The sequence below is a fragment of the Lepisosteus oculatus genome, chromosome 3, assembly GCF_040954835.1.
Source record: "Lepisosteus oculatus isolate fLepOcu1 chromosome 3, fLepOcu1.hap2, whole genome shotgun sequence".
Classification (NCBI taxonomy): Eukaryota; Metazoa; Chordata; class Actinopteri; order Semionotiformes; family Lepisosteidae; genus Lepisosteus; species Lepisosteus oculatus.
This window is the reverse complement of record NC_090698.1, coordinates 8,877,392-8,897,831: the sequence shown is the minus strand read 5'-3', so window position 1 is coordinate 8,897,831 and position 20,440 is coordinate 8,877,392. Positions and strand designations below refer to the sequence as shown.

The 20,440-nt window shown below is 51.0% G+C and overlaps 1 pseudogene; it reads left to right on the top strand.

Annotated features, from left to right (window-relative positions):
* Positions 1–13,902: 13,902 nt before the first annotated feature.
* Positions 13,903–19,989, top strand: LOC138237789 (zona pellucida sperm-binding protein 4-like; annotated as a pseudogene).
* The last annotated feature ends 451 nt before the right edge of the window (positions 19,990–20,440 follow it).

The window sequence follows — 20,440 nt, the reverse complement described above, 5'->3', positions numbered from 1 at the left end:
TTACACAGAAGACCGACACAGCTTTGCGTTCTGAATCTCTTTTTCTCGTGCTTCTATTTAATGTGGCACTATGCACTGGGATAGGGGAATGCTGTTCACAAGCCAATAGCTTGTGTCGTGAAAACGCTGAAGGGGTGCCAAAATCGTTTTCGAACTTCAAGCTAACTTTACCCCGGTGTTTAACCGTAAGTATTCACTGTAAACAATGAGCCGTCTATTCAATATCCTGTCCTCCTGCGTGTGAGCTGACAGAGTTCGGGTCCTCGTGAAAATCTTCACTCCGCGAACCTGAACGTCATCACGTGCGAAAGTCTCGGTGGCTTTAAAAAGAAGGAGCTCGCAAACAGCAGGCATCGTGGTTTTGCGAGTTGTTTTCATTTCAAGATGTGCTTTTCTAGTGGTCTTGCCTTTCGGCTGTTGACCTTGCTGTTCCTCGCAGTTCTGTGTGATGCTGCGCAATGGCGCGCCCGCGCTAACGTCCAATCCGGCATCAGGCGCAAGGGGGTCGCCTTTCTGGACTCGCCTCTGCTGCCACGGCAGCAGAAGCAGCAGGTTATCCGGGCTGTGTCGGCGCAGTGCGGGGAGAGTACGATCGTGGTGCAGGTCAAGACAGACCTGTTCGGCACCGGGCAGCTGATCAACGCTTCGGATCTCAGCCTGGGAGACTGTGCGGTCACCCGGCAGGACACCGCGGCGCAGCTCCTGATCTTCGAGGCTGAGCTGCAGGCGTGTCGCAGTGTGCTGAGTGTAAGTGGTTCTGCCGTTGGGCAGCTTCGGGTTCTCGGCAGTTGGGTGACTGGATCTGTGATCTGTCTAGACCGTGGACGAGCAACTGGTGTACAGCTTCTCTCTCAACTACACCCCGAAGCCGCTGGCCAACACCCCCATAGTGAGAACGAATGGCGCTGTTGTGGGTATCGAGTGTCACTACATGAGGTGAGTCCTGGAGGAGCAGCAGGGCTGCCTGCCTGGAGCTTGACTCCCTGCTGACGCCTGCCTCCTGTCTGCTAGGCTCCACAATGTGAGCAGCAATGCCCTGAAGCCCACCTGGGTCCCCTACACCTCCACCAAGTCTGCTGAGGATCTGCTGGACTTCTCCCTGAGCCTCATGAGTGGTAGGTCTCCCCTGAGATGAAGCACGGTGTGACTGTACAGCCAGTGCAGTTGGATCAATGGGATCTGTGCTTGAGATTGGGGTTCCCTTCTCATCCAGATGACTGGAGCTCCCAGAGGTCCTCCAATGTGTTCTACCTGGGGGACGTCCTGAACATCGAAGCCTCCGTCACCCAGGCCAACCACCAGCCTCTGCGGCTCTTTGTGGACAGCTGCGTGGCCACCTTGGTCCCTGACCAGACCTCCACCCCCAGCTACTCCTTCATTGAGAACAAAGGGTGGGTGTGCCCTCGGGTGGCTTGAGCTAGTGAACACTGCCTGCCGTCTCTCCAGTTCTACACTGCCTTCTCTCCTTTCAGGTGCCTGACTGATGCCAAATCCACAGGCTCCAGCTCGCAGTTCATGCCAAGAACCCAGGACACCAAGCTGCAGATGAAGCTGGATGCCTTCAGGTTCTATCAGGATGCCAGGAGCTCAGTGAGTACTTGATCCTGATACCCATGAAAGCAGAAGGTTCTTAAAACAGCATGTCCATTACAAGCCCAAGATGGAGGCCTGGGTGTAGCTTGATCCACTCGTGCTCTTGGCAGATCTACATCACCTGCCACCTGAAGGTGACTCCTGCTTCCCAGAGTGTGGACTCCCTGAACAAGGACTGCTACACTGAGGGCAGCAGGTCAGTGAGGAGGCAGGGGGCTGCTGTGTCCAGCTGGTGCTCAGGTGAGGGAGCTGCTCTGACCCTGTGTCCCTGCTGTAGGTGGAGATCAGTGGATGGGAGTGACCAGGTCTGCAGCTGCTGTGACTCCAGCTGTGTGCCAAGTGTACGATCCAGGTATTGGGGTGGCAGGAGCAGGAGGGACCTGGCTTCTACAGGGGGTAAGGCACCCTTCCTCTGCCACTCATGGCATGGATCTCCTCAGGGTAGTGGGGGTCAAGTTGTCCTGCTCTTGTTGCAGCTCCTGAGTGGGAAGCTGATGCCACTGTGGGTCCCGTGTTTGTGCTGCAAGAGCAGGTTGCTGAGAGGCCAGTGGAGGCAGAAGGCCGGAGCTCCCAGCTAAGAGCAGAGGAGGACAAAGCCACAGGTACTGGCAGGAGGTGCTGTCGTGTCAGCTGGCCCCTCTCTGTAGCAGTGCCCACTTGCTGAGGCTCCTCTGTGCTTTCTTTCCAGGCCTGCCTGTGGAGGCTGTGATCCTGGCTGGTGTGGTGACTGCTGTGGGGCTGGTCTGTGCTGCTCTGCTGGGGACAGTCCTGCACAGGAGAAAGCAACACAAACCCATGAACTGACTTGCTGTGAATGAGGAATAAACTGGCTTGCAAAGTGTCTCTTGTACGGAGCTGCTTCTTTCCTAAGGGGAGTTGTGTGGGTTGGGTGTGAATGCAGTACTGTCTAGGATGCCTGCTTCTGCACACGGAGGGTGCTCAGCTGCTCAAGCAAGCAGTTGAGTAGAAAGTGTCAGTTCGGTATTGCTTCTCCCAGACTGTAGCATAGCAACTGAAATCAATAGTAAAAATACACTGGGAGTGACCGAGTCCAGCGTCTGCGTTCTTCCCGGGAAAAGCAGGGCTCTCTTCAGGAAACGGGAGCAGCCTGAGCTGTGACGTATCGGATCGTACAGGTTTGAAAACGGCGCCACAGGCAGGAGTTCTTTGATGTCGGCTGCCAGAACGAGAGCCCCTCCATGCCTTTAAGGCAATGGCTGAATTGCTCAACTCTCGCATCTCCCAAGGTCCCCTATTCCGCGAAGAGGAGAAACGGGCACCGCCAATACTTCGTTGGGAAAGCAGTATGTGAACTCGACGTAAAAGGCTTCAGCATATGTACCCAGCATCCTAAATCAAACGTGTTGTACTTGCGCTGTACGTCAGTTAGACACAAATCCCATTTTAAAGATGACCAGGTTTCTAGGCTTTGAAAAGATTACCGTATCTAAACACGTGAATTATTAGTCCACCACACCATGGCCTTTTCCCTATTGCCGTAATTCACGGTGCCCTTTAATGAAGTTTGGTCTTTTCTTCGACGTGTTTGTTTAACGCGCCAAATGTCTGGTTTTTCTTGCTCAACATAACGGTCCAAAAGGGCCGTATCGCCGGCTTTACGGCAAAGGCCGATTAGCAATACTGTGTTTAAAACAATCTGAAAGTACTGCTATTCTAAAGCGCCTCATAAAAGTGAATACAGACATTAATCGCAAACTAGACATGTGATGCTCCATGTGGACGGAATCGCTCAAACCAAAATGTGCTCCGTTCACTTGAAATTGATCATTTGAAGCTGCTGTCCACCACACTAGTTTTTGAGTAGAGCATTCGCTTATATTTGTGTTAGCAAAAATATTGTAATTGATCAAACGTGAACGCTAACGTAGTGTATTAACGGCACATATTTATCAGCTAGACTTCTGCTCTTTTAGGGGGAAATTGCAAAACTTCGCTGGTTTGAGTGTTTAGGGAAAAACTGTAGAACACGAATGACACTAGGCAGAAAAACGCAACTGTACAGAACAGCTCGTCTGTCTCGGTCACAATCTCCGTAACTCGCTCATTTGAACGTGCCAGCAAAATGTTTTTGGAGTGTAATGCATCTGCCTCTGCGTGCTTGTTTTTCCAAGACGATGCAAGAGACTCCTCGTTTGGATGACTGTAAGAGCAGCTGTATGCCCCTTTTGTTATTTACATCTGCACATGAATATCACTGCCAACGATGAAGCCAGTGTGTAGTACCTGTGGGTCAGTGTTATTATACCCAGCAATTCACAATGTACAAATAAATGCTTTTCTTGCAGCATGTTATGGTGTACGAAAACATGTTGACAGCATTGGTATTTCTCTCAGTTAAAAACTGAAAACCGGATTTTTGGGGGCATATAACCAGAAAGTGAACCAACCTAAAATATCCCAAACTGCACATCTCTGTTTATACCGCTCCTCTGTACCGTCAGTTCTTCTCTGAATCGGCTGATGGGACAGATGCAGCTCATTACTCAATAAGGGGTCAAACACATCGTGTTGAGATATTAGTCTAACCCTCGCGATAGCTCGTTCCAGTCGAACAGGACGCTCCGTGATTAATCAGCTGACTCGGGTGACGCTCTGAGTGTCCGAAGTCCTCGTGCGCGCGCTACAGCCCTCCAATCGCCGCCCTCAGCCGATCAGGGCGCAGCGCGTATTTCAGGAGCTGAGCGCCGCTTGTCTGCAGTTCCTCGGCGAGTTTCACGATGGAGAAGTCCATGAGCAGAGGGAGGATGGGGTTGTACATTGTGTTGTTTTTGCTATCGTTGGATTGTTCTTTAGCTCAGGTGCAGAAGTGCCTGGTTAATGACAGTGACAAGATGGCATGTGGTAACTTGACTATCAGTAAAAGTGACTGTGAAGCTAATAATTGCTGCTTTGATCCGTCCGGCCAAAATCGCTGTTACTATGGGAATGAAGGTGGGTTTTTGGCTCTTGAGCGCCTTCTATGATGAGCTTAACAGGCTTGGTTTACCAGCTCTTGCTTCCCTCCAGTGACTGTCCAGTGCACCAGGGATGGCCAGTTTGTGGTGGTCGTGTCCAGGAATGCCACCAGCCCTCAGCTGAGCCTGGATTCAGTCAGCCTGCAGGGGGGCAGGAGTGCCCCCTGTGGCCCTGTTGGCACCACTGCTGGCTTTGCCATGTTCCAGTTCCCAGTCAGTGCCTGTGGCACCAGCATGAAGGTGAGGGGCTTGATCCTTCAGCTGAGGATGTTGTTCCTGTGGTGATTCCTGACCTTGTTCATGTGTCCTTCCTCCAGATTGAAGGTGGTGCTGTGGTGTATGAGAACATGATGTCCTCAACATTTGCTGTGATTGGGGGACCTGCTGGCTCCATCACAAGGGACAGTTTCTACAAGTGAGTGAGCAGCTGCTGCTTCCCAGAGTGCTCTGGTCTTGCTGGATCCCATGACTGCCTGCTTCTCTCTCTCCAGGCTGTTCTTCCAGTGCAGGTATGCAGACGATGACCTTGTTCCAGTGCGGGCTGTGGTCTACACGGTCTCCCCACCCCTTCCGGCAGTGTCTCCAGGACCTCTCCGTGTGGAGCTCAGGATTGCAAGAGGTAGCTGTCAGGCCTTGGGCTGTGTGAGCCGAGTGTGTGGGGCTTCTGCTGAACCCCGCTGCTGCTCTTGTCCTCAGGAGAGCTGTATGACTCCTACTACAGTGACCTGGACTACCCTGTGACCAAGGTGCTGCGGGATCCTGTGTATGTGGAGGTCCACATCTTGAGCAGGACTGACCCCAACATTGTCCTGACCCTGGGGGACTGCTGGGCCACTTCCACTCCCAGTCCTCTCGGCCAGCCCAGCTGGAGCCTTCTGGTTGCTGGGTAATCTGACCCCTGTGGCTCCGACTGGCTTGTCTCAGTAGTGTCCCCTTGTGGCAGGGCTCACCCTCCCTGTTGCTGTCCTTGCAGGTGTCCCTACGGAGGTGACAACTACCAGACCACCTTGATCCCTGTGGGTGGCTCCTCAGGGCTGCCGTACCCAACGCACTACCAGCGCTTCATGATTCAGATGTTCACTTTTGTGGATCCTGCCTCTCAGGTGCCTCTGATGGAGAAGGTAGGGAGCAGCTTGTGGGGAAGGAGGTGGTGGCTGGTCCTGGGCTGTGCAGTGACCCTTGCTGTGCTCTCTCCAGGTGTTCATCCACTGTAGTGCAGCAGTGTGCCAGCCGACTGCTACTGACCGCTGTGTGCCCACCTGTGGCAGGAGGAGTGAGTTCTCTGGGGACAGGGCGGTTGTGTGCCAGTCAGCTGTGTGTGTCCTTTCCTGATGCTGTTGTCCTGTCCTCTTGCAGGAAGAGCTGTTGCTCGAGTGGCAGAGGACTCCTCCAGAGAAACTGTGCTGGTGTCCAGTGGGGAAGTGATCCTGGTTGGATCTGAGCTTCCAGCTCTGGGTCAGCTGGATTCCCATCCTGAAGGTGAGGGAGGGGGATGGAGGCTGAGTGTCTGATCCTGTTCCCTGTGTCTGACCCCTCACTAAAGCTCTTCTCTCCACAGCACCCCGGTTCCTGAGCTATGGGCTGCTGGTAGTAGCTGCCTCCACTGTGCTTGTGGTCTGTTCTCTGGTGTTGGTGGCTGTGTGGAGATCTAGACCTCACATCCAGAATACCAAGCCTAATCTGGAGTATGAATAAAGGCCTTGTTCTGAACTCCCTTGTGTACTGTTTTGTATGCTTCCCTCTTCTGTCAGCATTAAGTGCTGTAGTTCGGTGTCTATGTGAAGATGTCCCTGTAAGCCTCTTCAATGGCTGTGTTTTTCCATCTTTCATAGACAAGTACTTGCACTAGTTCTTGGCCACTGCTTTTTCTTGGAGTCTGTGGTCTTAATGATATTCCTTCGACTGGCCTGGATTCTAATTGACTGCACTTTGGGGGGGAAAAATACCTAGAGGGCTCATAACCAATTCCTCTTTCATCTCTCCAGCCCTCGGGCGCAAGTTGACAAACTTGCTCCCTCTCCCTTCTGAGTGAGTTCAGCCAATGCCCTCCTGTTCTAGTTCTTTAGAACAACACACCAGGACCCAGGCAGCCAAACATTTCTAGTTTGATTACAATTAGTTTTTCCTTCAGCTACCTGTCAAAGGAAAAATTAAACCATGATTTAACTGGGGGACTAGTGCTGTGCATGAACAAGATGAGTGTGACTTTCACCCAGTTCTCTACAGCCCGCCTCCAATAAAAGTGGTGGAGATGAGCCAGTTCCTAGCATAACTGCACATGCAAACTCCCCCTGAATGTACACTAGGCAGGAGTCCAACCCAATAGACACTCTTCAGATCAGTCCAGCTCTCTAAATCGATTTCAAATGACTGTGTGTGTGTGTGCTATCGTGGAGACTTAATGGAAAGCCATTCGTGTCTTCCACTGTAGAAGACGGACTCCAGTAGTCCCCACAACCAACATTTCAGCTGGGGGACAAAACACGTGTCGTCACTGCACACAGATCTGGAGAAGGAAATACTGTATCACTACGAGTTTGTCTTCTCACTAGAGGGACACATTAAAGCCACGAAATATCTCATTGTCGGCAAATTCATTGAAATCATTTGTGCAATAATGAGATCTTATGATGTACTGTATGTAAAGTGAGACGTTTTCGGACCAGGTCTTATCTTTTCTCACTAGTTCACCTCTGATCAGATCATTCTCAACATCTGGTGGCCAGCAGGCAAAAGCTCTAACAGGAAATATTAGACGTACGTACCGCAAAATACAGCCAGTGTCCTAGTGTAACTGACCGGGGGAAAGTTAGCCGGAAGTTCGAAAACGATTTTGGCACGCCTGTAGCGCTTTCACGAAACCTCCTAGGGTTACGAAAACACTTGCTTTGTGTATCAAGTACATTGTGAATGTTTTAACAGCCTTCATATTGTCGTTTTTAGCACTTTTGTGGACCACGCACGAATATTCTTTTGTCCATATCTTCGCAATGGAAGCACAGAACGCCTTCAAACCAAATGCATTTTAAAGACCACGACTTGTGGAAATGTCCACAGCCTCTACATCAAACTATCAGTGAGCTAATTATCTTTTTTGAAACCTCCGGTTTTTCATCGATGCGTAATTACGCACTAACTGGAACACACGTCCACAACGCGAGAAATACTGCTCAATACGGCTTCGTGCGAAAAGCCCGTACAGTGCCTTGCGAAAGTATTCGGCCCCCTTGAACTTTTCAGCCTTTTGCCACATTTCAGGCTTCAAACATAAAGATATAAATTTTTTATTTTATGTGAAGAATCACCAACAAGTGGGACACAATTGTGAAGTGGAACGAAATCTATTGGATTTTTGAAACTTTTTTAACTAATAAAAAAATGAAAAGTGGGGCGTGCAAAATTATTCGGCCCCCTTGCGTTAATACTTTGTAGAGCCACCTTTTGCTGCGATTACAGCTGCAAGTCGCTTGGGGTATGTCTCTATCAGTTTTGCACATCGAGAGACTGAAATTCTTGCCCATTCTTCCTTGCAAAACAGCTCGAGCTCAGTGAGGTTGGATGGAGAGCGTTTGTGAACAGCAGTTTTCAGCTCTTTCCACAGATTCTCGATTGGATTCAGGTCTGGACTTTGACTTGGCCATTCAAACACCTGGATACATTTATTTGTGAACCATTCCTTTGTAGATTTTGCTGTATGTTTGGGATCATTGTCTTGTTGGAAGATAAATCTCCGTCCCAGTTTCAGGTCTTTTGCAGACTCCAACAGGTTTTCATCCAGAATGGTCCTGTATTTGGCTGCATCCATCTTCCCCTCAATTTTAACCATCTTCCCTGTCCCTGCTGAAGAAAAGCAGGCCCAAACCATGATGCTGCCACCACCATGTTTGACAGTGGGGATGGTGTGTTGAGGGTGATGAGCTGTGTTGCTTTTACGCCAAACATATCGTTTTGCATTGTGGCCAAAAAGTTCGATTTTGGTTTCATCTGACCAGAGCACCTTCTTCCACATGTTTGGGGTGTCTCCCAGGTGGCTTGTGGCAAACTTTTGACGAGACTTTTTATGGATATCTTTGAGAAATGGCTTTCTTCTTGCCACTCTTCCATAAAGGCCAGATTTGTGCAGTGTAAGACTGATTGTTGTCCTATGGACAGACTCTCCCACCTCAGCTGTAGTTCTCTGCAGTTCATCCAGAGTGATCATGGGCCTCTTGGCTGCATCTCTGATCAGTCTTCTCCTTGTCTGAGCTGAAAGTTTAGAGGGACGGCCAGGTCTTGGTAGATTTGCAGTGGTCTGATACTCCTTCCATTTCAAGATGATCGCTTGCACAGTGCTCCTTGGTATGTTTGAAGCTTGGGAAATCTTTTTGTATCCAAATCCGGCTTTAAACTTTTCCACAACAGTATTACGGACCTGCCTGGTGTGTTCCTTGGTCTTCATGATGCTCTCTGCGCTTTCAACAGAACCTTGAGACTATCACAGAGCAGGTGCATTTATACAGAGACTTGATTACACATAGGTGGATTCTATTTATCACCATAAGTCATTTAGGACAACATTGGATCATTCAGAGATCCTCGCTGAACTTCTGGAGTGAGTTTGCTGCACTGAAAGTAAAGGGGCTGAATAATTTTGCACGCCCCACTTTTCATTTTTTTATTAGTTAAAAAAGTTTCAAAAATCCAATAGATTTCGTTCCACTTCACAATTGTGTCCCACTTGTTGGTGATTCTTCACATAAAATAAAAAATTTATATATTTATGTTTGAAGCCTGAAATGTGGCAAAAGGTTGAAAAGTTCAAGGGGGCCGAATACTTTCGCAAGGCACTGTATATCACCATAGGAAGCAGAACAGCGCAGTCTCCAATTACCCAGACTGTAAGCACGGGAATAAAGTTTTGCTTGATTTCTGAAACCCTTTCTGTATGTCCTGTTTTCATTCAGGTAAGGGTCAACTATATTCACAATACTGACAGCAGAAAGATTCAAATATTCTTTACCCAGCAGCTTATTAAAAACAGCTCCCATGATTTTCAAACCGATTGTTTACACAGAAGACCGACACAGCTTTGCGTTCTGAATCTCTTTTTCTCGTGCTTCTATTTAATGTGGCACTATGCACTGGGATAGGGGAATGCTGTTCACAAGCCAATAGCTTGTGTCGTGAAAACGCTGAAGGGGTGCCAAAATCGTTTTCGAACTTCAAGCTAACTTTACCCCGGTGTTTAACCGTAAGTATTCACTGTAAACAATGAGCCGTCTATTCAATATCCTGTCCTCCTGCGTGTGAGCTGACAGAGTTCGGGTCCTCGTGAAAATCTTCACTCCGCGAACCTGAACGTCATCACGTGCGAAAGTCTCGGTGGCTTTAAAAAGAAGGAGCTCGCAAACAGCAGGCATCGTGGTTTTGCGAGTTGTTTTCATTTCAAGATGTGCTTTTCTAGTGGTCTTGCCTTTCGGCTGTTGACCTTGCTGTTCCTCGCAGTTCTGTGTGATGCTGCGCAATGGCGCGCCCGCGCTAACGTCCAATCCGGCATCAGGCGCAAGGGGGTCGCCTTTCTGGACTCGCCTCTGCTGCCACGGCAGCAGAAGCAGCAGGTTATCCGGGCTGTGTCGGCGCAGTGCGGGGAGAGTACGATCGTGGTGCAGGTCAAGACAGACCTGTTCGGCACCGGGCAGCTGATCAACGCTTCGGATCTCAGCCTGGGAGACTGTGCGGTCACCCGGCAGGACACCGCGGCGCAGCTCCTGATCTTCGAGGCTGAGCTGCAGGCGTGTCGCAGTGTGCTGAGTGTAAGTGGTTCTGCCGTTGGGCAGCTTCGGGTTCTCGGCAGTTGGGTGACTGGATCTGTGATCTGTCTAGACCGTGGACGAGCAACTGGTGTACAGCTTCTCTCTCAACTACACCCCGAAGCCGCTGGCCAACACCCCCATAGTGAGAACGAATGGCGCTGTTGTGGGTATCGAGTGTCACTACATGAGGTGAGTCCTGGAGGAGCAGCAGGGCTGCCTGCCTGGAGCTTGACTCCCTGCTGACGCCTGCCTCCTGTCTGCTAGGCTCCACAATGTGAGCAGCAATGCCCTGAAGCCCACCTGGGTCCCCTACACCTCCACCAAGTCTGCTGAGGATCTGCTGGACTTCTCCCTGAGCCTCATGAGTGGTAGGTCTCCCCTGAGATGAAGCACGGTGTGACTGTACAGCCAGTGCAGTTGGATCAATGGGATCTGTGCTTGAGATTGGGGTTCCCTTCTCATCCAGATGACTGGAGCTCCCAGAGGTCCTCCAATGTGTTCTACCTGGGGGACGTCCTGAACATCGAAGCCTCCGTCACCCAGGCCAACCACCAGCCTCTGCGGCTCTTTGTGGACAGCTGCGTGGCCACCTTGGTCCCTGACCAGACCTCCACCCCCAGCTACTCCTTCATTGAGAACAAAGGGTGGGTGTGCCCTCGGGTGGCTTGAGCTAGTGAACACTGCCTGCCGTCTCTCCAGTTCTACACTGCCTTCTCTCCTTTCAGGTGCCTGACTGATGCCAAATCCACAGGCTCCAGCTCGCAGTTCATGCCAAGAACCCAGGACACCAAGCTGCAGATGAAGCTGGATGCCTTCAGGTTCTATCAGGATGCCAGGAGCTCAGTGAGTACTTGATCCTGATACCCATGAAAGCAGAAGGTTCTTAAAACAGCATGTCCATTACAAGCCCAAGATGGAGGCCTGGGTGTAGCTTGATCCACTCGTGCTCTTGGCAGATCTACATCACCTGCCACCTGAAGGTGACTCCTGCTTCCCAGAGTGTGGACTCCCTGAACAAGGACTGCTACACTGAGGGCAGCAGGTCAGTGAGGAGGCAGGGGGCTGCTGTGTCCAGCTGGTGCTCAGGTGAGGGAGCTGCTCTGACCCTGTGTCCCTGCTGTAGGTGGAGATCAGTGGATGGGAGTGACCAGGTCTGCAGCTGCTGTGACTCCAGCTGTGTGCCAAGTGTACGATCCAGGTATTGGGGTGGCAGGAGCAGGAGGGACCTGGCTTCTACAGGGGGTAAGGCACCCTTCCTCTGCCACTCATGGCATGGATCTCCTCAGGGTAGTGGGGGTCAAGTTGTCCTGCTCTTGTTGCAGCTCCTGAGTGGGAAGCTGATGCCACTGTGGGTCCCGTGTTTGTGCTGCAAGAGCAGGTTGCTGAGAGGCCAGTGGAGGCAGAAGGCCGGAGCTCCCAGCTAAGAGCAGAGGAGGACAAAGCCACAGGTACTGGCAGGAGGTGCTGTCGTGTCAGCTGGCCCCTCTCTGTAGCAGTGCCCACTTGCTGAGGCTCCTCTGTGCTTTCTTTCCAGGCCTGCCTGTGGAGGCTGTGATCCTGGCTGGTGTGGTGACTGCTGTGGGGCTGGTCTGTGCTGCTCTGCTGGGGACAGTCCTGCACAGGAGAAAGCAACACAAACCCATGAACTGACTTGCTGTGAATGAGGAATAAACTGGCTTGCAAAGTGTCTCTTGTACGGAGCTGCTTCTTTCCTAAGGGGAGTTGTGTGGGTTGGGTGTGAATGCAGTACTGTCTAGGATGCCTGCTTCTGCACACGGAGGGTGCTCAGCTGCTCAAGCAAGCAGTTGAGTAGAAAGTGTCAGTTCGGTATTGCTTCTCCCAGACTGTAGCATAGCAACTGAAATCAATAGTAAAAATACACTGGGAGTGACCGAGTCCAGCGTCTGCGTTCTTCCCGGGAAAAGCAGGGCTCTCTTCAGGAAACGGGAGCAGCCTGAGCTGTGACGTATCGGATCGTACAGGTTTGAAAACGGCGCCACAGGCAGGAGTTCTTTGATGTCGGCTGCCAGAACGAGAGCCCCTCCATGCCTTTAAGGCAATGGCTGAATTGCTCAACTCTCGCATCTCCCAAGGTCCCCTATTCCGCGAAGAGGAGAAACGGGCACCGCCAATACTTCGTTGGGAAAGCAGTATGTGAACTCGACGTAAAAGGCTTCAGCATATGTACCCAGCATCCTAAATCAAACGTGTTGTACTTGCGCTGTACGTCAGTTAGACACAAATCCCATTTTAAAGATGACCAGGTTTCTAGGCTTTGAAAAGATTACAGTATCTAAACACGTGAATTATTAGTCCACCACACCATGGCCTTTTCCCTATTGCCGTAATTAACGGTGCCCTTTAATGAAGTTTGGTCTTTTCTTCGACGTGTTTGTTTAACGCGCCAAATGTCTGGTTTTTCTTGCTCAACATAACGGTCCAAAAGGGCCGTATCGCCGGCTTTACGGCAAAGGCCGATTAGCAATACTGTGTTTAAAACAATCTGAAAGTACTGCTATTCTAAAGCGCCTCATAAAAGTGAATACAGACATTAATCGCAAACTAGACATGTGATGCTCCATGTGGACGGAATCGCTCAAACCAAAATGTGCTCCGTTCACTTGAAATTGATCATTTGAAGCTGCTGTCCACCACACTAGTTTTTGAGTAGAGCATTCGCTTATATTTGTGTTAGCAAAAATATTGTAATTGATCAAACGTGAACGCTAACGTAGTGTATTAACGGCACATATTTATCAGCTAGACTTCTGCTCTTTTAGGGGGAAATTGCAAAACTTCGCTGGTTTCAGTGTTTAGGGAAAAACTGTAGAACACGAATGACACTAGGCAGAAAAACGCAACTGTACAGAACAGCTCGTCTGTCTCGGTCACAATCTCCGTAACTCGCTCATTTGAACGTGCCAGCAAAATGTTTTTGGAGTGTAATGCATCTGCCTCTGCGTGCTTGTTTTTCCAAGACGATGCAAGAGACTCCTCGTTTGGATGACTGTAAGAGCAGCTGTATGCCCCTTTTGTTATTTACATCTGCACATGAATATCACTGCCAACGATGAAGCCAGTGTGTAGTACCTGTGGGTCAGTGTTATTATACCCAGCAATTCACAATGTACAAATAAATGCTTTTCTTGCAGCATGTTATGGTGTACGAAAACATGTTGACAGCATTGGTATTTCTCTCAGTTAAAAACTGAAAACCGGATTTTTGGGGGCATATAACCAGAAAGTGAACCAACCTAAAATATCCCAAACTGCACATCTCTGTTTATACCGCTCCTCTGTACCGTCAGTTCTTCTCTGAATCGGCTGATGGGACAGATGCAGCTCATTACTCAATAAGAGGTCAAACACATCGTGTTGAGATATTAGTCTAACCCTCGCGATAGCTCGTTCCAGTCGAACAGGACGCTCCGTGATTAATCAGCTGACTCGGGTGACGCTCTGAGTGTCCGAAGTCCTCGTGCGCGCGCTACAGCCCTCCAATCGCCGCCCTCAGCCAATCAGGGCGCAGCGCGTATTTCAGGAGCTGAGCGCCGCTTGTCTGCAGTTCCTCGGCGAGTTTCACGATGGAGAAGTCCATGAGCAGAGGGAGGATGGGGTTGTACATTGTGTTGTTTTTGCTATCGTTGGATTGTTCTTTAGCTCAGGTGCAGAAGTGCCTGGTTAATGACAGTGACAAGATGGCATGTGGTAACTTGACTATCAGTAAAAGTGACTGTGAAGCTAATAATTGCTGCTTTGATCTGTCCGGCCAAAATCGCTGTTACTATGGGAATGAAGGTGGGTTTTTGGCTCTTGAGCGCCTTCTATGATGAGCTTAACAGGCTTGGTTTACCAGCTCTTGCTTTCCTCCAGTGACTGTCCAGTGCACCAGGGATGGCCAGTTTGTGGTGGTCGTGTCCAGGAATGCCACCAGCCCTCAGCTGAGCCTGGATTCAGTCAGCCTGCAGGGGGGCAGGAGTGCCCCCTGTGGCCCTGTTGGCACCACTGCTGGCTTTGCCATGTTCCAGTTCCCAGTCAGTGCCTGTGGCACCAGCATGAAGGTGAGGGGCTTGATCCTTCAGCTGAGGATGTTGTTCCTGTGGTGATTCCTGACCTTGTTCATGTGTCCTTCCTCCAGATTGAAGGTGGTGCTGTGGTGTATGAGAACATGATGTCCTCAACATTTGCTGTGATTGGGGGACCTGCTGGCTCCATCACAAGGGACAGTTTCTACAAGTGAGTGAGCAGCTGCTGCTTCCCAGAGTGCTCTGGTCTTGCTGGATCCCATGACTGCCTGCTTCTCTCTCTCCAGGCTGTTCTTCCAGTGCAGGTATGCAGACGATGACCTTGTTCCAGTGCGGGCTGTGGTCTACACGGTCTCCCCACCCCTTCCGGCAGTGTCTCCAGGACCTCTCCGTGTGGAGCTCAGGATTGCAAGAGGTAGCTGTCAGGCCTTGGGCTGTGTGAGCCGAGTGTGTGGGGCTTCTGCTGAACCCCGCTGCTGCTCTTGTCCTCAGGAGAGCTGTATGACTCCTACTACAGTGACCTGGACTACCCTGTGACCAAGGTGCTGCGGGATCCTGTGTATGTGGAGGTCCACATCTTGAGCAGGACTGACCCCAACATTGTCCTGACCCTGGGGGACTGCTGGGCCACTTCCACTCCCAGTCCTCTCAGCCAGCCCAGCTGGAGCCTTCTGGTTGCTGGGTAATCTGACCCCTGTGGCTCCGACTGGCTTGTCTCAGTAGTGTCCCCTTGTGGCAGGGCTCACCCTCCCTGTTGCTGTCCTTGCAGGTGTCCCTACGGAGGTGACAACTACCAGACCACCTTGATCCCTGTGGGTGGCTCCTCAGGGCTGCCGTACCCAACGCACTACCAGCGCTTCATGATTCAGATGTTCACTTTTGTGGATCCTGCCTCTCAGGTGCCTCTGATGGAGAAGGTAGGGAGCAGCTTGTGGGGAAGGAGGTGGTGGCTGGTCCTGGGCTGTGCAGTGACCCTTGCTGTGCTCTCTCCAGGTGTTCATCCACTGTAGTGCAGCAGTGTGCCAGCCGACTGCTACTGACCGCTGTGTGCCCACCTGTGGCAGGAGGAGTGAGTTCTCTGGGGACAGGGCGGTTGTGTGCCAGTCAGCTGTGTGTGTCCTTTCCTGATGCTGTTGTCCTGTCCTCTTGCAGGAAGAGCTGTTGCTCGAGTGGCAGAGGACTCCTCCAGAGAAACTGTGCTGGTGTCCAGTGGGGAAGTGATCCTGGTTGGATCTGAGCTTCCAGCTCTGGGTCAGCTGGATTCCCATCCTGAAGGTGAGGGAGGGGGATGGAGGCTGAGTGTCTGATCCTGTTCCCTGTGTCTGACCCCTCACTAAAGCTCTTCTCTCCACAGCACCCCGGTTCCTGAGCTATGGGCTGCTGGTAGTAGCTGCCTCCACTGTGCTTGTGGTCTGTTCTCTGGTGTTGGTGGCTGTGTGGAGATCTAGACCTCACATCCAGAATACCAAGCCTAATCTGGAGTATGAATAAAGGCCTTGTTCTGAACTCCCTTGTGTACTGTTTTGTATGCTTCCCTCTTCTGTCAGCATTAAGTGCTGTAGTTCGGTGTCTATGTGAAGATGTCCCTGTAAGCCTCTTCAATGGCTGTGTTTTTCCATCTTTCATAGACAAGTACTTGCACTAGTTCTTGGCCACTGCTTTTTCTTGGAGTCTGTGGTCTTAATGATATTCCTTCGACTGGCCTGGATTCTAATTGACCGCACTTTGGGGGGGAAAAATACCTAGAGGGCTCATAACCAATTCCTCTTTCATCTCTCCAGCCCTCGGGCGCAAGTTGACAAACTTGCTCCCTCTCCCTTCTGAGTGAGTTCAGCCAATGCCCTCCTGTTCTAGTTCTTTAGAACAACACACCAGGACCCAGGCAGCCAAACATTTCTAGTTTGATTACAATTAGTTTTTCCTTCAGCTACCTGTCAAAGGAAAAATTAAACCATGATTTAACTGGGGGACTAGTGCTGTGCATGAACAAGATGAGTGTGACTTTCACCCAGTTCTCTACAGCCCGCCTCCAATAAAAGTGGTGGAGATGAGCCAGTTCCTAGCATAACTGCACATGCAAACTCCCCCTGAATGTACACTAGGCAGGAGTCCAACCCAATAGACACTCTTCAGATCAGTCCAGCTCTCTAAATCGATTTCAAATGACAGTGTGTGTGTGCTATCGTGGAGACTTAATGGAAAGCCATTCGTGTCTTCCACTGTAGAAGACGGACTCCAGTAGTCCCCACAACCAACATTTCAGCTGGGGGACAAAACACGTGTCGTCACTGCACACAGATCTGGAGAAGGAAATACTGTATCACTACGAGTTTGTCTTCTCACTAGAGGGACACATTAAAGCCACGAAATATCTCATTGTCGGCAAATTCATTGAAATCATTTGTGCAATAATGAGATCTTATGATGTACTGTATGTAAAGTGAGACGTTTTCGGACCGGGTCTTATCTTTTCTCACTAGTTCACCTCTGATCAGATCATTCTCAACATCTGGTGGTCAGCAGGCAAAAGCTCTAACAGGAAATATTAGACGTACGTACCGCAAAATACAGCCAGTGTCCTAGTGTAACTGACCGGGGGAAAGTTAGCCGGAAGTTCGAAAACGATTTTGGCACGCCTGTAGCGCTTTCACGAAACCTCCTAGGGTTACGAAAACACTTGCTTTGTGTATCAAGTACATTGTGAATGTTTTAACAGCCTTCATATTGTCGTTTTTAGCACTTTTGTGGACCACGCACGAATATTCTTTTGTCCATATCTTCGCAATGGAAGCACAGAACGCCTTCAAACCAAATGCATTTTAAAGACCACGACTTGTGGAAATGTCCACAGCCTCTACATCAAACTATCAGTGAGCTAATTATCTTTTTTGAAACCTCCGGTTTTTCATCGATGCGTAATTACGCACTAACTGGAACACACGTCCACAACGCGAGAAATACTGCTCAATACGGCTTCGTGCGAAAAGCCCGTATATCACCATAGGAAGCAGAACAGCGCAGTCTCCAATTACCCAGACTGTAAGCACGGGAATAAAGTTTTGCTTGATTTCTGAAACCCTTTCTGTATGTCCTGTTTTCATTCAGGTAAGGGTCAACTATATTCACAATACTGACAGCAGAAAGATTCAAATATTCTTTACCCAGCAGCTTATTAAAAACAGCTCCCATGATTTTCAAACCGATTGTTTACACAGAAGACCGACACAGCTTTGCGTTCTGAATCTCTTTTTCTCGTGCTTCTATTTAATGTGGCACTATGCACTGGGATAGGGGAATGCTGTTCACAAGCCAATAGCTTGTGTCGTGAAAACGCTGAAGGGGTGCCAAAATCGTTTTCGAACTTCAAGCTAACTTTACCCCGGTGTTTAACCGTAAGTATTCACTGTAAACAATGAGCCGTCTATTCAATATCCTGTCCTCCTGCGTGTGAGCTGACAGAGTTCGGGTCCTCGTGAAAATCTTCACTCCGCGAACCTGAACGTCATCACGTGCGAAAGTCTCGGTGGCTTTAAAAAGAAGGAGCTCGCAAACAGCAGGCATCGTGGTTTTGCGAGTTGTTTTCATTTCAAGATGTGCTTTTCTAGTGGTCTTGCCTTTCGGCTGTTGACCTTGCTGTTCCTCGCAGTTCTGTGTGATGCTGCGCAATGGCGCGCCCGCGCTAACGTCCAATCCGGCATCAGGCGCAAGGGGGTCGCCTTTCTGGACTCGCCTCTGCTGCCACGGCAGCAGAAGCAGCAGGTTATCCGGGCTGTGTCGGCGCAGTGCGGGGAGAGTACGATCGTGGTGCAGGTCAAGACAGACCTGTTCGGCACCGGGCAGCTGATCAACGCTTCGGATCTCAGCCTGGGAGACTGTGCGGTCACCCGGCAGGACACCGCGGCGCAGCTCCTGATCTTCGAGGCTGAGCTGCAGGCGTGTCGCAGTGTGCTGAGTGTAAGTGGTTCTGCCGTTGGGCAGCTTCGGGTTCTCGGCAGTTGGGTGACTGGATCTGTGATCTGTCTAGACCGTGGACGAGCAACTGGTGTACAGCTTCTCTCTCAACTACACCCCGAAGCCGCTGGCCAACACCCCCATAGTGAGAACGAATGGCGCTGTTGTGGGTATCGAGTGTCACTACATGAGGTGAGTCCTGGAGGAGCAGCAGGGCTGCCTGCCTGGAGCTTGACTCCCTGCTGACGCCTGCCTCCTGTCTGCTAGGCTCCACAATGTGAGCAGCAATGCCCTGAAGCCCACCTGGGTCCCCTACACCTCCACCAAGTCTGCTGAGGATCTGCTGGACTTCTCCCTGAGCCTCATGAGTGGTAGGTCTCCCCTGAGATGAAGCACGGTGTGACTGTACAGCCAGTGCAGTTGGATCAATGGGATCTGTGCTTGAGATTGGGGTTCCCTTCTCATCCAGATGACTGGAGCTCCCAGAGGTCCTCCAATGTGTTCTACCTGGGGGACGTCCTGAACATCGAAGCCTCCGTCACCCAGGCCAACCACCAGCCTCTGCGGCTCTTTGTGGACAGCTGCGTGGCCACCTTGGTCCCTGACCAGACCTCCACCCCCAGCTACTCCTTCATTGAGAACAAAGGGTGGGTGTGCCCTCGGGTGGCTTGAGCTAGTGAACACTGCCTGCCGTCTCTCCAGTTCTACACTGCCTTCTCTCCTTTCAGGTGCCTGACTGATGCCAAATCCACAGGCTCCAGCTCGCAGTTCATGCCAAGAACCCAGGACACCAAGCTGCAGATGAAGCTGGATGCCTTCAGGTTCTATCAGGATGCCAGGAGCTCAGTGAGTACTTGATCCTGATACCCATGAAAGCAGAAGGTTCTTAAAACAGCATGTCCATTACAAGCCCAAGATGGAGGCCTGGGTGTAGCTTGATCCACTCGTGCTCTTGGCAGATCTACATCACCTGCCACCTGAAGGTGACTCCTGCTTCCCAGAGTGTGGACTCCCTGAACAAGGACTGCTACACTGAGGGCAGCAGGTCAGTGAGGAGGCAGGGGGCTGCTGTGTCCAGCTGGTGCTCAGGTGAGGGAGCTGCTCTGACCCCGTGTCCCTGCTGTAGGTGGAGATCAGTGGATGGGAGTGACCAGGTCTGCAGCTGCTGTGACTCCAGCTGTGTGCCAAGTGTACGATCCAGGTATTGGGGTGGCAGGAGCAGGAGGGACCTGGCTTCTACAGGGGGTAAGGCACCCTTCCTCTGCCACTCATGGCATGGATCTCCTCAGGGTAGTGGGGGTCAAGTTGTCCTGCTCTTGTTGCAGCTCCTGAGTGGGAAGCTGATGCCACTGTGGGTCCCGTGTTTGTGCTGCAAGAGCAGGTTGCTGAGAGGCCAGTGGAGGCAGAAGGCCGGAGCTCCCAGCTAAGAGCAGAGGAGGACAAAGCCACAGGTACTGGCAGGAGGTGCTGTCGTGTCAGCTGGCCCCTCTCTGTAGCAGTGCCCACTTGCTGAGGCTCCTCTGTGCTTTCTTTCCAGGCCTGCCTGTGGAGGCTGTGATCCTGGCTGGTGTGGTGACTGCTGTGGGGCTGGTCTGTGCTGCTCTGCTGGGGACAGTCCTGCACAGGAGAAAGCAACACAAACCCATGAACTGACTTGCTGTGAATGAGGAATAAACTGGCTTGCAAAGTGTCTCTTGTACGGAGCTGCTTCTTTCCTAAGGGGAGTTGTGTGGGTTGGGTGTGAATGCAGTACTGTCTAGGATGCCTGCTTCTGCACACGGAGGGTGCTCAGCTGCTCAAGCAAGCAGTTGAGTAGAAAGTGTCAGTTCGGTATTGCTTCTCCCAGACTGTAGCATAGCAACTGAAATCAATAGTAAAAATACACTGGGAGTGACCGAGTCCAGCGTCTGCGTTCTTCCCGGGAAAAGCAGGGCTCTCTTCAGGAAACGGGAGCAGCCTGAGCTGTGACGTATCGGATCGTACAGGTTTGAAAACGGCGCCACAGGCAGGAGTTCTTTGATGTCGGCTGCCAGAACGAGAGCCCCTCCATGCCTTTAAGGCAATGGCTGAATTGCTCAACTCTCGCATCTCCCAAGGTCCCCTA